The sequence below is a fragment of the Anas platyrhynchos genome, chromosome 7 (assembly GCF_047663525.1).
Source record: "Anas platyrhynchos isolate ZD024472 breed Pekin duck chromosome 7, IASCAAS_PekinDuck_T2T, whole genome shotgun sequence".
In the NCBI taxonomy this organism is placed as follows: domain Eukaryota; kingdom Metazoa; phylum Chordata; class Aves; order Anseriformes; family Anatidae; genus Anas; species Anas platyrhynchos.
The window spans coordinates 34,839,110-34,852,753 of record NC_092593.1 but is presented as its reverse complement, the minus strand read 5'-3'; the positions used below and the strand labels follow the sequence as shown (position 1 = coordinate 34,852,753).

The 13,644-nt window shown below is 36.0% G+C and overlaps 1 long non-coding RNA gene across 1 annotated transcript; it reads left to right on the top strand.

The window, feature by feature from the left end:
* The first annotated feature begins 6,070 nt into the window (after positions 1-6,070).
* LOC110353887 (uncharacterized) lies at positions 6,071-7,969 on the top strand. Its single transcript, XR_002405063.4, has 2 exons — positions 6,071-6,207; positions 7,599-7,969. It is a non-coding gene; the product is annotated as an uncharacterized lncRNA (long non-coding RNA).
* The last annotated feature ends 5,675 nt before the right edge of the window (positions 7,970-13,644 follow it).

The window sequence follows — 13,644 nt, the reverse complement described above, 5'->3', positions numbered from 1 at the left end:
CATAGTCATAAAACAATTTATCCAGATAAAAGAACTGGATTTTATTTTATATTTTTGATGAACTCTGAAGGGTTGATCAAGCAGTTTCTAAATATAAAGCAAGGAAACTTATGCTGTTGGTAAAATATGGTGGTTTTGTTCCTGTTCTGTGATGCTTCTGCCTTGTTTTACACAAGAAAAACTACAATCCAGAAGATGTACAGCATTATCACACACACACACACACAATTTATACTTATACTGTTATAACTCTTCAGTTCTATAATCAAAGCAAATACCAACAATTGTGTAAAAGGCTAAAACAAGCAGGGAAGAGTAGCATGAATTTCTAACTACTACACTGTCTACTTTTGTAAGACATCAGTCACAAGTTTATTACATTAAACCCACTAAAAGCAAAAAGATCTAGAAAGGTAGGTCAGAAGCCTTTCTGTTTCACATCCTTGGATAGCTGCTTTCTACATGCATGCCATGACCTTGTTGTCTGCAATCAGGTGTTCAGAGTGGACTGCTGTCATTTAAGAGCTTAAGAGGTGGCACAAGGTTTCCTAAAGTTATCAGAATGCAAAACATCCCATTTTTCTCATTTAAGTGTCTACATTGAAGGAATTTTGAAAGTTTAGATATTCAGGTAGTAGTCACATTTTACTTCTTGCCTTCATGTCAGTATTCTATGGCATAAGCTGAATCACATGCAGTAATCCCATCACACCCATCTTGGTACATATTTTGAAATCTTCAAAACTGTTCTTGTTTTCAGAAAAGGCTTTAAATTACCACTAAATACTTATCCCTCTTCCCTATTAAAATACTAGCTACATTTTAAATTGACCATTACCAAAGATTTACTATTAGTATGAATCTCTGAGTGGTACCTAATATTGTCTTCCCATGTACATTATGCAGTAAGTGCTTCCACAGGGAATTTGGTGCATTCCAGATACATAGTTTGACAATAGCAAACAGTGGGAAAACCAAGGTATTCCTGCTCCCCACACATGTCATGCTCTCTTTAAGCTAATTTACTTAACCTGAAGAATTGTCATACCATGTAACAGAGACTGCAGCAGCACAGGCATAATTGCAAAAAGGAGAGAATATTCTAAACTGGTAGCATCAAGTGCTTTAATAATAAAGACTCGTACACCCAGAAGGTAGACCATTGAAGCACTGGCTTCAGTAGCCATCCATGATGCTTACAGCCTCCCCATATTCTCTCCATTCTCTTTCCCGTTCTCATTTATGCCACAAGAAATTGTAAAAATTAAATCCCAAACCAGAAACAGAATTTAAAACAACAACAACAGAAACTCTTTCTTGATGTGTTGCTTTCACTCTGAAATAGTACATTCAATTTGGAAAGTTCTACAAATACCATTGCAGTGGCAGACCAGAAGCAAGGGGGAACTGTGATCACAAAGCATTTAAGACAGTCTTGCTATGCAATAGGCATTTCATGGAACTAAACAGAATGTGTGAGAGAACACAAGCTTTTCATTATGTCTTGATTATGCTGCACAGCTGCTAACATTTCCCTAAGATGATGCTACTTAATCAAAGTAGAACAACACAAAATAAGCAAAAAATAGTTCACATATTTCATTTGGCATGGGTCATCTTTCAGGTGACAATGTTTCAAGTATTGGTGCATCAGCAGAAAAACAACACGCTTGGAAGAGGTAAAACAGAAATCTTTAATTTCTTTAATTCCTAGGAACATGGGATTTTGTCAAGGATTTTCAGTTTAGAGTAGACTGAGGAAAAAAAAAAAAAATCCAATTAAAAACGGTAATTAGAAAGTAGTTAAAATTAAATTAAAAAAAAAAAAAAAAAAAAAAGGCAATTAAATATATCACTGTTCAACATCTCTTAAAAGTTTAAAGACTGCAAAGTCTACGCCAATGCCCTAAAAGCATTCCCCTCCTCAAGGGTTGTCTGCCTGGGCTCCGGGCCAAGCTGAGGACAGCGCAGCTGCAGGCTGTCCCCTTTCCTTGGCTGACCAGGGAAAGGCTCCAGGCAGCACTGAGGCCCAGGGCTGAGCCCACTTCCTTCCTGTAGAGCTGCTTTCAAGCTGAGCCTCTACTGTTTGGCCTCTGCCTGAGCTATGCCTCCTGCTGTGATGCTGATGCCTGGCCACGGGCCCTGCTGATGCAGACCCCCCTGTGGGTGACTCCTGCCCAGCCCTGCCACCATGCTGTTTCAAGCTCACCTTTACTTGTAGAGCTGCCAGCCCTCACTGCTTTGTGACAGTCTAACCTCATGTGTTCTCTCAAGCATTTACGAGAGAGTTAAGTGATAGGACATGATTGTTAGTGGTCTAACTCCAACTGAGGTAACTCCTAGACAGCCAGCTTGAGGAGAAGGGAGAAAAAAAAAAAAAAAAAAAGCCAGAGGAAGTATAGGAGAGTATAGGATAAAACGTTTTTAGGTCAATCTGCATGTGTTGCAGACAAAATATTCCTTATGAAAATTTATGAAAATCAGGGTCCCTGGTCACATGAACAAATACGGAAAAGAAGCTGTTATCATTGACATGACCACTAACCTAAGAGGAAAACTTTTAATGCGTCTAGAATGTGACATAACTCACTGAAAATGCACAAACTTTTGACTCAGTTTTGATGGAATGAGAGGATATGAACCAAAACAGTAAAGCTTAAAGGGAATGAATTCTTTATGACAGCTAGAACTGTTTCAATACATATTGAAGTCACTTGATAATTGTGAAGATTAAAAGCTCTGGGATGAGTATTAGATTAATCTGGTCAGCCCTCAGTGCAAATCAAAGCAGATCTTCTGCTTAGACAGTTCTATGCACAAATTGTTCAAACCTGTTCAAGTCATGGAGCTCATTCTCAAGATACTGTCAAGTGACAGACCTGCAGACTGTGTCATTTCACTTGTTTAAAGCCATTAAAATGATCCACTGAAGTTACACTGCTATATGCATTTCCAATGGCTAGAAATGAGAAATTCAGTTGCTGTGGGATTGTATTCTGCAGAATCTCCGTCCTGCCATCAAGTTGTTTCCAGCATACTGCATTTCTTACTAGCTCTTCATCAACATGGACATAACACATTTCACACGGTTCTCCAGAACTACAGTATTATCTTTTCTATCAATATAAGTTTCTTGTGCTTGAAAGAGTTAACTTCTTTAATTAAGAGTTACTTTAAAAGCAGACTAAAATCAAATCAACACAACAACCTAGTACTTGACCTGACACAAACCTTCCAAAACCAGCAATTCTTGTTGGAGTCAGAGAATAGGAAAGAAACTCATATTTCTTACAATATGTAAGAAATTAACCTTCCACTGAGTATCATTTCATGTGCACCCATACTCTGACAATGGTCTATTCTCCTTTTATCATGAAGGAATTACATATATCTAGGGCCAAACTATCTGCTGGATCTAATAACTGCTGGGGTAACTGGAGACAAGGGATTAGAAGAGAACTGCTGTAAACTACTGGTATTTGGCTAGTTTGCAGAAAAAGCCATGTTTCTGGTAAACTACACCGGCAGCCAACAGTGCTGGATCCATATGCCAACAGGAATCATAGGAAAACAATGCAACTACAGCCACAGCTGCAACTCGTTCTTCCATTAAAAACAATTGGGATTCTGGAAAGCTGATCCCAAGCTTTTGCAGCATCGGTACATGTTCCCACACTAGTGGGGTTCTCATGCAGATAACCGTCCACACCAAGTTACAAGCAGGAGAAACCAGAGCAAAAGTGAAAAGTAAGGAAATGCAATTTCTCTGAGGTTGCTCTGTTCTACAGTATGGCAGAAAAGGTGGTAAGTAACCAAGTACAGCTACAAATAAAGGGAAAAAGATGGGAATGTTAAAGGGTGTAAGAAAGAAAGATAAAAGTTTCTGGAGCAAAGTGGAAAAAGCTAATTGTGTACAAATACACTTTATTAAAAGGGAATTCAGATGACTTCAGCTCAACTGTTGCAGTTGCATATGTGAAAAAGAACTTCAGAACTAATCTAAGGCACTCAGACAGAGTTAGCAAATTCCTGCAGTATAACTGGAACTGGGATGAAGTTATGTACTTGGTGATCAGCGTCGTCCTTAAAACTTTCACCACTAAACACTCGCGCTTTAAAGAAGTAGCTTTCCAGTTTAGGGGAGATTCACGACCAACTTGATTAACCATCATTCCTGATTTAAATTGACTAACACATGTGAATATTAAAAGTATCTGCAGCTTGATAGGTAAGATATGTAATTTTACATAAAGTTTTCAAGTGATTCATAGAGGATATGTGATTGTTGCCAATGAAGTGTGCTTTTCAGATAGATTCACTGCTTGCAGTCTCTTATAAATCCACAGAACAATGCATTTAAAGCTATGCAGGAGGACATCAGTTCAACAGACAGTTTCTTAAATGTAAAACAAACAATAGATTTAATTTCTACAATAACAAACAGGATTTACCATTGGTTCAGCAAAGGAAAAACAACAAGCAAAAGTTCTTACTAAAGCTGAGCCATGAAACACTTAGAAAGACAAAAAATAAATACAACAAATAGTTAACTTTTATCCAATAGTCTGGTAGTACAAGGGAAGGATCTGCAGATGAGGGCCAGGCTAAGTTCACAAGCTGTAATTAACATCTACTGTTTGCCACTGATAGAAAAAAGTACTGTCCTAGACGGACCACTGGCCTAACACAGGTGCATTCCATATATCCTTAAATCAACAGCTTGTGTTCACACATTAAAACTCAGAGACTACACAAATGCCCACCTGCACAACTTCTCACAGTTACATCCTCATCATGAGACCCCACTATGAAAATGAGTAAACATAAAGTAAAGCTCTATTATTATTGAGCTACAGAGGTACTGCAGCACTGTGCTTTTGACGTTTTTAGACTGTGCTGTGCAAATCACTGGTGTTCCACAAAATACCCACCAAAGCCATACTGTACACATCCCCATGCAATCCCCCATCAATTAAGAAACAGAGCTAGTAAATTACTTCAAAGGTTAGCCCAATTTTAATTCATCTAAAAATGAAAAAAAAAAAATTGCGGTAAGTTACATAAGAGAGGCTTGTATATTGTTTTTCTACTAACAAAATGTAGGTTGAGGAACAGTAAACTTCTATTTCTCAGTATGTTTTCACACAAACAGTGCAATTTGAATGTGTAAGTTCAGTGCTCAGAGGATCATCTTAAAAAAAAAAAAAAAAAAAGATTAACTTAATGTTTCTGAGCTATTTCTCATCTCCTGACCACTCTGCAACTATACTGCTCACTGTTGTATCCTCAAGAATTTTATGAGAAATACTGAATACAATAGCACTAGTCTCACCAGGGAAACTTACATAGCCATGCAGACAGAAAAGCAAAGATAGCTATACCTTCATCTGAAATGTTTTGGGCTGAGCTTCAGGTAAGAATCTACCTCTAGGTACTTGACACTGCCTTCTTAAATAGGAAAACTTACTTTTTAATGCAAAGTGGGAAAAATGACATGGTTACGATTTTCTAATGATTTGTTTTGCTCATTTTTACTTTTACAAGATTTGACAGGTTAGGGAAAAGAAGTTGCCAAGATATCATAACATTATAAAATCATTTCAGGTTGGAAAAGACCTCTAAAATCATCTAGTTCAGCCTTTAAACTAGTATTGACAAGTCCATGGCTAAACTATGCCACTAAGTTCTACATCTACACATTTCTTGAAGACTTGCAGGGGTAGTGACTTAACATGGAAAAGGAACTCACTGAAAACCCCCAATCTTTATTTTGAAAAATATGTGAAATTATTGTACTAACTGTTCAAATTATATTATTTTAGAGTACTTCTATTTATAAGTGCACACACATATGACATTGAATTGCAGAAAAAAAATCTTATTTTGTTGAAAGGAATACTTAAACAGAAGCTCTGCCTTCCCCCCTTGCCCCCAAGCGTTTGGCTCAATTTTTTATCTCCTTACCAGCAATACCAGCATGAGCCCTTTTCTTCCTCTTCTGTCTAGCCCACTCATTCCCCACCTCCTCATCAGGTAACTTACTGTGAGGGGATAATTTCCAATGAGATGGAAGGCACCTGAGTGGGAGGAAGAGTTCTGGGGCTGATGGTAGAACAGAAAACTCTGGTCTCACTCCATAGAGTCAGGGGTTCAAGTGAGGCTATCTGAAGCAATGTGTGCTGACTTGGGAAACCGTAAACTTTGTTGGTGTGTTAGGACTTAAGCGTATCGTGATTCTGTACCTTTCCTTTCTCAAGGGAGGGGAGGAACACGTACAGTCTCAGACAGAGGACCTTCACTGTATTTTAGGTCACATTCTAGGTCAAAGAGCCAAACATAATTTTTATCTTTCTTCTGAAAAATATGAAGTCAACAATTCTAATTGCCCATTTCATTGCTTACTATGTTGTCTTCTGTATTTCTTTTCCCTAATGAATTGCACATAAAATAATCTTGAATTTGTCTATTTTTTAAACTTATATAGTAATTAAATATTTTAAAGTTGTAAGTTTAAAAACAGAGAAATTCAAGTAAAAGAAGACTTGGAGAAAGATTGGATTTAACATTTCTAAACTATCAGTATGATCTCTTCCTTCTAGAAACTAGTATATAAACCAGCTTACAGAGTATTTTGAAGTGGAACGGGTAATGTTTAAATACTTCCAGAGAAACAGATGGGTGAAAGGTTTAGTGAGGAAATATTTAATCAGAAGAGAGTTGGCAAATTAATCTGTAAGTGAATCCTTTGAAAAACAAACACAAAGTGGTTTTCTCAAATTAGTTTTGTAACAACCTAAATTCACATGACAGCAGTACCTTAAAAGCCTTCACCATAATGTTAACTTTCAAATATTTATAGTTCCCACTCTCTACATCACAAGAAAAATATTCAGTCTTATACTCTGGAGAGCAGGTATCACAGTGTCAGGAAACTCTACAGTCACTTTGTTACAATGCAGTAGCCTTGAAAAAGCAAAACATCCAGTGCGTGAATCCTTTTAACCTATTTTAGAAGAATTACACAACTAATAGGCAATGATTTCAGGTTGTCAACATTTTTTTCTTTCTTACCTGCTTCCACTCACAGTCACTACTAATTATTAATAATGACTTCTTAAATTATTATTAATAGAAATCTATTGATTGCTTTCAGGTAAAATGATTACCTGAAACCCTAGACAACTTTTCTTTCCAGCTTTTAGTGAGCTTATAATACACAACAGGTGTTACGGTAACCATACTTGTTCCTTTCCCTTTGATGTAACCAAGTGCCATAAGAAAACAGAGAAACTCTTGCCTGCATTTCTCCACAGCTATTAAATGACTTTTACTGTGTCCATATTTGCTAGAAATAATAATGCTCATTTACTTTCATTTACCACAGCTGCCTTCCATCTACTATACATTAAATTATAATTATCTGTGTAGTCTCCCTCTAGGAATTTTCCATGCACCATAACTATAGAGTTACAATAAAAAATAAAAATAATAAAATAAAAGATTTGGGGAAGTTACAGTATAACTATTGTAAATAGTGGTGGTTAACAAGTCTAAGATAGTATATTGCATTTTATGCTATTTGTTACATTTCATTTCAGAAATGGCTAAATACTTCAATCCTTGCTCATGTTGTTGTCAGCTCCAAACAACCTAAAGAGGAATGGTGTGCTCCTGTGATTACACTCAGCAACACATTGCAACTTTACACTAGACTTTACAATGGTTTGCATCCAGAAGACTGCCAACATAACAAAATGAAGTGCATCAGTATTTGAGGAAAGCAGATTGTTATGCTGATGTGTGAACTCACTGGAGTCCACAAGTCTCTGTGACAAATGAAACTTATTTCATGAAATTTTACAAGATGAAGCATCCAGCTTCAGTTCTGACAGCAAATGCAGTATCTTGCCAACTCTGGCCCATGATGTAAGGGCAATGCATTGGTTACTTCTGTTTCTACCTGCATGTCTACTTCAAAAAAAAAAACAAAATACTTATTCATGTTGGTTTACATACATGTATATGTTTGCAAAGATAATAAAGAATTGTATACCTTACAACAATCTGTATATTCTGATATTTTTCAAGTGACAATGAATAGAGAAATAAGCTCTAAGGTGTTAAGGTTAGCTGCTCCACAGGCCAAGATGCTGTGATTATTCAGACATAAAAATTGGGTTTTCATGTAACATCTGCACACATCTGTGGCAGTTGCTTTTCGTGACTTGTGAAGACTGAGAAGTTTAATATTTAAATTTCTGGTTAAAAAACTGTAAATTGTTTTAAAAGAAAAAAAAAAAAAAAAAAACTATATTCTCAGACTGCCAACTCTTTAGGGAGGAGGCCTTTTCTGGATTTAAGGAATGTAACGTAATTATTAAAAATCTTACAGGATCTGCACCACTATAAAATTTGGTATATCTTCTACTCTAAGCCTGACGTAATTTTAAAAATATTGATTTAAGCTTTTAGTACCAACTTTAAAGAAAAACTTCAGTGTTGAAAATGACAACCACAAAAATGTGTTTGTTTACACTTAAAAAATAGAAAAACACTGTAACTTCATTTGCCAGTATAGTTGCTATAGCTTCGCCCCAAAAGCACACACCTTATCTCTGATACAAATGTAAATGTGTGTTAGTGATGATGGTGAACAAGGCCATCTATACATGGTCACTTTTCTGGTGTGTGAAGGATAACAGAGATGCTGTTGCAAACTTGCTGTGAGTTATCTTCGTGTTCTTCAGGAAAGAAGAGTTATGCAGATCCTCAGTTTACAAGACTGAGAAATGTACAGGAGTCAATGATATCATAAGCAGTCACATTAAGCTTTTATTCCTGTCTAGGACCAATATCATTAGTTTTTTGTTTATTAAATTATGATTGTGCTTTAAAGTTGAAGCATCTTCAGTGAAGTATTTTTATTCTTATAAAACCAGATTTGTCATATTTGCAACCACCAGATATAGCCTCTGAAATAATAAGGTACAGAGAGAAACAAGCATAAAAATAAACAGTTTAATCTTTCTGAACAGTTCCAGTTCATTTGCAGCATATACATTCAGAAATTATCTGTTCCTAGCTCTTTTAGAGTATTTCTATTAGGTGAAACTATAAAACCTTAAAGTGCTGGTGTATTTAGTTTAAAATCCGAGAGCCTGAGCAGCTATTAATCACAGTTCTCCAAACTGTGGCCAGCTATGGACTAATCATATGTATGCTAACCTCAGTTCGACTTACTATACTGACAGCAATGTGGAAATATGTGATTTATGAGGTAAAGAAAGTTGAGTCTATTAGAAAAAAATAAATAAATATTTAGTCAAGCACACCACACTGTGGGCTAAAATACAAAAGACTCCTTCCCACTAGATTTTCAGCTCTCTCTGTATCAAACCTTTCTCACCCCAGCTGTCCACTCACACAGATCATACAAAATTGAGTTAGCCTAAATCGCAATAACCTAACACAATTTTAACAGAGAAAATGGGCTGTTTTATGTTTGCCTCTGCATAAGTCCAAATTTCACCCAGAATGTAAATCAGATCTTTTTATGACTCAGCTTGTTTCAGGCCATTACCTAATAATTTCTACCGCTGTCAGAGAGACTATGGAGCAAACAGATTTTGTCGGGGATAACCTAAACAATTTCTTCAGGCCCCTTCCAATCCTATTTTTCTACGCTCTTACAATTTTGGAAAGAGACTAAAATTTTCATACTGTAGCTGGAATCTGAACCAGAGCGTTGCTTCAGTACTCTGAATAGCACAAGTGGAGCCTGAATGCCAGCATCTAAGTTGACCATTAAACTCCATGACATACAACAGAGGAAATGTTCCATCCAACTCCCCTGTGTCCAAGCTGGAATTCTTGAAAATCCTGGCATTGTTTCCTTTTTCAGACAAGCCTGTTAATACTAGGAAACCACAAAAGCCCAAAGAACCACACAGCAATATGATTTGTAGTATATTTTCCACACTGTACAGTGAGTAAAGAAAACAGGACATAATAAAAGAGATGTTATAGTGTGTAAGTGTTTAGGCACAGACAGAGGAGAGTGGAACTGAACTTTTGGCTTGGATTCCTGGGGTAAAATAGGGCAAGTCACTCAAGTTAAGTCTAAAATACTAATTTTATTATTTTGTAGTACTTCCCTGCTCTTAGTCAATATGCTTTCTTCCTGTATGTCCTAATTCAATATTAAAACAAAGTTCATGTCATCTCTGTCTTGATCTTTCACGGAGCCACATCCACTAGGCACATCACTGCTCATTCTTTCAGGACAGCACCATCCAGAGACATCCAAAACCCAGAGGCAGAAAGCAATCTCAATTTGAGGAACAGTTCTAATCAGTTCTATTGCAGAGCTACCACAACACAACTGTATCATTTCCAGGACCAAAGCTAGTTATTCTATATGACTTTACACTGTATATTTCCACAAGAAAATTAAGCAGTGCTATCTGGGAATCTCAGGATTGTTATGCACTCTAACATAAATATAGATCCTTTGTAGTCTAGTTCTGCATCAAACATGGGAATAATACTGCATCACAAAAATAAAACTACCATCAACATTCACTAAGAAACTGTAGCACTTAGATACTAAATTATTATGAGTGAAGAGAGATAGCCTAGAATGAGATAATTGGGATAGAGTCATTCAAAAAATACACAGTTGTTTTGAATATGGTAATGATAGTCTTTCTAATGTTTCTACAAAACAAAACTAGACCTCAGTAACCAAAGGAAATCCATAGTACTAGAGATAAGAGATGGGTTCTCCACAAAAGTATTAAAAATTATTTCATCAATGGAAGATAAATGATCAGTTACAGGACACTAACATCATAATCTCAAAGCAAACATCACTCACCATAGCCTTTGGTTCCTTTAATACACTGAAGTTTAGTTCACAGTTAGAGGTGTTTGGTCTACCTCTCCTGCCTCTCAGGCTCTGGAAAAGGAAAAAAAAAAAAATGTAGAAAAGTTGCTGAAGCTGAGCAAATCTATAAAATAACAGATCTAGAAAATGCAGCATTGTGATCTAACTAGGCTCCATCTAGCTGTTGCCAAAGTCTTATGAACTTTAAAAATATAAGAGCAAAAGAAAGAAAATGCTAATGAAAGAAATATAGGCCTTCAGTATAACCCATATACATCTGACATAAGATAAAACAGCCATCTGTTTTCCAAGACTTCATAGTGCAACGTCAAAACCATAGGGTGGTAAACAGATTGATACAGCTCTGCCAGGATAGATTACATGGTGTAAATACCATGAAAAATATCACAACCTATTCGCACATCAACATGCCTTTTTCCATAGTGTAGACAGCTACAATAAGTAAACCAGCCCATCCCAATTGACATACTTCAGCAATTCTAAATCACAATTATACTTCTGTGTTATTGTTAAGTGCATAAAGAATCTTTTTATAGAACTGTTGCAAGACACAAAAAACTTCTTCCCTGAAGGGAAACTGTATAGTCAGAACATCTCGTTGCTTTTAGAAAGAAGATAATTACGAATAATATGATGGGAACTTTCAGAACATACTGCATCAATCAAGTTCTGCATGAGTAATTATAATAATGTTTTATAACATCATTAATTTTGTCTGCACAGCATGTCTCAGATTTCTGAAATACAAGATTTCTTCCCCAAAGGACATCAGCCCTCAGCGTAAGTTCTTGGTAAATTACTATGACTCTGCTGAGAACAACCGAGTAGTAAAGAAATATTTGTTTTCTGGACTAGGACTTGAGGTCATAGAAGGTATTGTCTGCATAGCTGGTTATTTTCCTACTGTGGCAACTGCTGTTTTGAAAGATTTTACAAATGTGCACAAGCTATTAGGTGTAGGGAGGCTCATGTCAGTAAACATCACAATTCTTTTTCATTCCAGTGTAAGTCCTGCTGCGTTTTTCTCTTTATTGTTACTCGTATGTGAATCTGTCCATTTCTTAAGGCTATATCTTCAGATTTAAAGTTATTTTTTCAATCATAATGTACATATCATAAAGAAAGGAATTAATAATTCCTCTTCAGAAGTCAACAGCCTGAGAATAGCTAAACTGTTATAAAAAAATAAAATTAATTATATGTAAGGCTTAATTTCCAAAGGCAGATGTAGGAAAAATAAGGCACAGAGCTAATATGTTAGAGGTCCCAAAAAAAACTAATAGTAGATTCAGAAATGGTTACAGAGATTCAGATAAACATTGATCACTCCAGAATTTCATAATAATACTCTGAAGAAAAAGATACAGGAAAGGCCAGAGGTGGCACAGGTAAGATATACAGAAGAAAAATAACAGATACACAACAAAAACATGTGAGATAGCGAGAAAAGGATTAAAGAACTAATTACTTAAACTAATGACAAGCCAACCATAAGGAGATACCAGAAATGTGAGATTGTTGTCAGTAACAATTTGACCCTAAGACAGGCTTTAAGCAAGATGATCCTGTAATGAAGCGTTCAGTTTTCTGAAACAAAGCTGCTTCTGCTTACATTGCGTGGATCTGTCTTACCACACAAGTAATGTGGTCAGGATTACTAGCAGACATTCAGGATACTTGTGAAATGTAATTCCTTTTTAATGAGAAGTCATAGTAAGTCTTCCGTAAATTATAACTTTTTTTTTTTTTTTCAGTAAAATCAGTTCTGGATTAACAATTCCACTGGAATTAACAAACAACATTTTATTAAACAAGAAACTTTTTCTTGTTATTCTTAAGGAGCTGATCTGGATTTTAATGAAAAACAAAACACTTAGTCAGAACTGTTGGCAATGCATTCAGTTCAGATATGATATAAATATATAAAATATATATATAAAATAGGACAAGGAGAAATCCAGAGATTAGTGAGGCCCTGACACAGGCTGCCCAGAGAAGCTGTGGATGCCCCATCCCTGGAGGTGCTGGATGGGGCTTTGGACAACCTGGTCTGGTAGGAGGTGTCTCCGCCCATGGTAGAAATGTTGGAACTGGGTGATCTTTAAGGTCTCTTCCAACCCAAGCCATTCTGTAATTCTATGAATCTATGATTTGTACCAAATGCACTGACAAACTTTCAGTTCTAATATTTTTCAGTATCAGTGTCCAGTCACAATTTCCTAAGATACAAGAAATAATATTTTTACAGGATTAATTTCTATTTTTGGTATTTATTACTTAAATTTAGACTGAATAAGTACCACAATAAATTTTTAACATTTTTTAAACAACCTGTCAGTTCCATTGATGACCAAAATTTCAGCTTGTAAGCATCTGTTGTACTAGTTTGAGTGCAATTGCCTATGAAACACCTTTTGAATGAGAAATATTTGCCTATTTTGTATAACTACTACTAGAACCATCATTTATCTTTGCAGACACAGTTTCTGAGATTTGCATGTAAGACACAATAAAAGCATTTAATCTTACTAAAAATGAGTGGAATTTTTTGAGTGCCTCATTTTTGTAAATTTAATTGATGGGTTGTTTGTATTCCTCTCTAAAGAAGCTCATAAATCTCAGCAAGGACATACATAATACTAAAAGAAAATACCCACAGCTTTGGGGTGTTTTAAATTTGTAAAATATGACTCACCTGTGGAAGTGGTATGTTGCTTCTCATACTAAGGAGTCAGGCA